The sequence below is a fragment of the Chiloscyllium plagiosum genome, chromosome 37, assembly GCF_004010195.1.
Source record: "Chiloscyllium plagiosum isolate BGI_BamShark_2017 chromosome 37, ASM401019v2, whole genome shotgun sequence".
Taxonomy (NCBI): domain Eukaryota; kingdom Metazoa; phylum Chordata; class Chondrichthyes; order Orectolobiformes; family Hemiscylliidae; genus Chiloscyllium; species Chiloscyllium plagiosum.
The window spans coordinates 350,410-354,632 of record NC_057746.1 but is presented as its reverse complement, the minus strand read 5'-3'; positions in this window follow the sequence as shown (position 1 = coordinate 354,632).

Here is a 4,223-nt window from a genome sequence, read left to right as displayed (position 1 = left end):
GTAAAACTCCGTTATCTCACTTTTTTAGATTAGAATCAATCTAAACATCATGGCATAGACAGAGAACACAGGGGGCCAACATCTTCAACATATTGTCTAGCTATCACCATTGTTAACAGCTAACCCGAGAATGCAACTTTAAAAAACGGTTTTGTGATTTACACATGAAAGAAGTGAAACTATCACTGTATTCTAACAGATGAAAGGCTTAACAGACAATCAATTTTTCAATGTATAATTTCAGTTACATCACTCTGTAAATTTTTGCTGTAAATTCTGTGTTACGATCGAGCCCTCCACTATCACCTGATGAAGGAGAGTCGCTCTGAAAGCTCGTGCTTCCAATTAAACCTGTTGGACTATAACCTGGTGTTGTGTGATTTTTAACTCAATATGAGACGTGTAACTTTAACCTCAAAGACAAATGCCACTCACTACTGGACAAAACAGAAAAATCAGTTGTAAAGGAATGGCAAACAAAAACTTCATATGGGAGATAAATGATCTGAGAACTTAAGCATGAAGCAGTGCACCTTTAGCCTCCAATCGAAATGAGGACAAGAGTGTCAGCATAAGTAAGGGAGTGAAGGGGTAGTCGGGTGAAAGGGGTGTGTATGGGAGTGCGAAGGAGGGGAGACAGAGTTGAGTGCATCATAAAGCTGTGGTCTGGGTTCTCGTCACTGGATTTTCAAGCGTGTACTTCCAATTTCAGCGCTGCCCATGTAATGATTGAATGGATTGACTTGCATGGTAACTGGTTGGGATTTTAATTTATTTCTCTCCTTGACATGCTGTGAGAGACATTAATTGGAGAGCCCAGTTATTCTACCCATTCTCTGCACCTCCTCTTCCAGAGCAGCTTCACAATTTGTTGCGAGTGAAAACCAAATAAGGAGATGTTGAAAGAAGAAGCAGCTTTTGTTCAAGTTGTCATCCAAAAAATCCACAGTGATGTTCAGAACTAAATGTCCAAATGTGAAGGAGCCGTGGTTATACAAAAATTGTATTTTCTTGTTATTCATTATTGGATTGTAGATATTTTTGGCAGCGAGAATGTTTATTTCCCATTGCTAAATTCCCTAAATGAAGATCGTTTTAAAGTATCTTCTTGAACTGCTACAAGAGTTCTAATTCTGAGTCGAGAATGTGGTGCTGGAAAAGCACAACAGGTCAGGCAGCATCCGAGGAGTAGGGGAAATCAACATAAATTCCGAGTTTTGGGCATAAGTCTTTCATTAGGAATGTTCTCCAGCATCTGCAGTCCTCACTTTCTTCTAATTCTAATTTTGACCCAGGCAAGAATTTCTAGCTCCTTTTTTTTCTTTTAAACATATTTATATGGCTGGTCCGATTCAGCTTATGATCAATGGAAAACCCAGAAGTGTTGATACTGAGAGCTTTAATGATGGTAATGACATTGAATGTCAAAGGGCAATGATTAGATTTTCTCTTGTTGGATGGATAATAACTGGCACCACACTATGATGCATGTTACTTGCTACTTGTCTGACCAAGCATAGATGTTGTTCAGGTTTTGCAGTGTATGGACACAGACTACTTCAGAGTCTAAGGAATTGCAAATGGTGCCAAACATTATGCAACCATCTGCGAAAACCCCCATGTTTTATTTTATGATGGATAGAAGGTCATTGATGAAGCAGCTGAAAATGGTTATACATAGCATATTACTCTGAGGAACTCCTATATAGTAATGTCCTGTGGCTGTGATGATTGGCCTCCAATAACCACAATCACTATCCTTTATGCTAGGTATGATGCTAACTTTTCTCCTGATTTCCATTGATTATAGTTTTGCTCAGACTCCTTATTGCCACACTCAATCAAATTCTGCCTTGTCACCTTCACTTCATCTCTTAAATTCAGGTCTTGCTCATGTTTGGGCAAAGACTGCAATGAGGTCAGGAACTGAGTGGGCCTTCTAGAACCCAAACTGGATATCAATGAGCAGGTTATTGTTGAATAAGTGCCACTTGGTAATATTGTTAACGTTCTCTTCCATCACTTTGCCTGGAGTATATGTCCTGTATTCATTGGGTTCAGATGAGTGCTTGACATGATACATCTGGAAAAAGGGTGTATCAACTAGTTCTCAGAGGCACTTCTCCCTCTTCAGGTGATTGTTTATCAGGCAACTACCTTCTTTCACTGGAAGATGGACGAGGAAGGATAGAGAATGACTCATGGCAGAGTTGTTATCAATCTATCTGGAGAGCAGGATGCTGCATTTCCAAGCTACTGAGATCATTACATACTATGCCAACCATCTGTTCATTCTTTGATATCAATGAACCACTCTTAATTATCTATTTAAATTTTCAATTTAAACTACTGCATCTTTGTAAATTATATTTAAATTACTTACAAGTGTCAACTACTTATATTGTGCAACTGTGGACCCAAATCCTAGATGCTTTTTGCTCTGATCTGCTGTGCTCCCCAATCATTGACAATGGGATATTTGTGGAGCTTTCTTCTCCTGTTTGTTATTTAATTCTCAGCAACCAATCATGATGTGGCAGGACTCTAGATCTGTGTCTGATCAATTGGTTGTGGGATTGCTTAACCTTGATGCTGCTTCTGCTGTTTGACAACCAACACCATGACCTTTTTTTAGGTTTGCCTGCTGTTGTGCTTCCTGCACTTTTCTTTGAAACAGGGTTGATTCCCTGACTTAAGCGTAATGGTAGAATGGTGATATATTAGACCATAAGATTACAGATTGTTGTTGAATACAATTCTGCCAAATTTATTGCTACTAATCATTTACCTAGCTTTCTGCCCCAAGAAACTGTCACTGAAACATTCTACAATTCATCGGCAAAACCACCCTTGGCAATTTTATTTTATGTTTGTATAAGGATTAAAGTCTCCCATAATTCCTATATTACCTTTGTTATAAGCTCCAATAATTTGATTGATTGTTTAATGGTTTAACTACTCTAAGGAGGCTTACAAATTGCACTCACCAAATACTTTTTGACTCTTGCTAATGCTAATAAGTGCATTTACTAATTCTACATAAGAACTAGGAGCAGGAGTAGGCCATCAATAAGATCATGGCTGGTTTTCTTGTGGGCTCAGATCCATTTGCCTATGCTCTCACCATATCCTTAATTCCTTTATGGTTCAAAAAATCTATCGTAGCTTTACAAACATTTACTGAAGTAGCGTCAACTACTTCACTAGAATTTTGTAGATTTACAACCCTCTGAGTGAAGAAGTTCCTTCTCAATTCAGTGCTAAATCTGCTTCCCTTAATCTTGAGGCTATACCCTCTTGTCTTAGTTTCACCTGCCAGTGGAGACATCCTTCCTACTTCTATGTTATCTATTCCCTCCATAATTTTATATGTTTCTATAAGACCTCCTTCATTCTTCTAAATTTCAACAAATATAATCTCAGTCTACTTTGTCTCTTCTCATAAGCCAACTCCCTTCAACTCCAGAATCAACCTAGTGAACCTCCTCTACACCCTCTCCAGTGCCAGTACATCCTTTCTCAAGTAAGGAGACCAAAACTGCACTTAGTACTTTAGATATAGATTAGAGTGGTGCTGGAAAAGCACAGCCGATCAGGCAGCATCCGAGGAGCAGGAAAATCGACTTTTGGGCAAAAGCCCTTCATCAGAGTCTTGATTTCCAGCATCCGCAGTCTTCACATTTGCCTAGTACTCCAAGTGTAGCCTCACCAGCATCCTATACAGCCACAATGCAACCTCCCTGCTTTTAAACTCAATCCCTTTAGCAATGAAGGACAAAATTCCATTTGCCTTCCTAATTGCTTATTGTACCTGCAGACCAATCCTCTATGATTCATGCACAAGGACACCTGGGTCCCTCTGCATAGCAGCATGCTGCAACCTTTTACCATTCTAGTAATAATCCATTTTACTGTTACTCCTACCAAAATGGATAACCTCACATTTATTAACATTGTATTCCATTTGCCAGACCTTTGCCCAAACACTAGGAGAAAGTGAGGACTGCAGATGCTGGAGATCAGAGCTGAAAAATGTGTTGCTGGAAAAGCGCAGCAGGTCAGGCAGCATCCAAGGAGCAGGAGAATCGACGTTTCGGGCATAAGTCCTTCTTCAGGAGTGAGGAGGGTGTGCCAAGCAGTCTAAGATAAAAGGTAGGGAGGAGGGACTTGGGGGAGGGGTGTTGGGAATGCGATAGGTGGAAGGAGGTTAAGGTGAGGGGGTG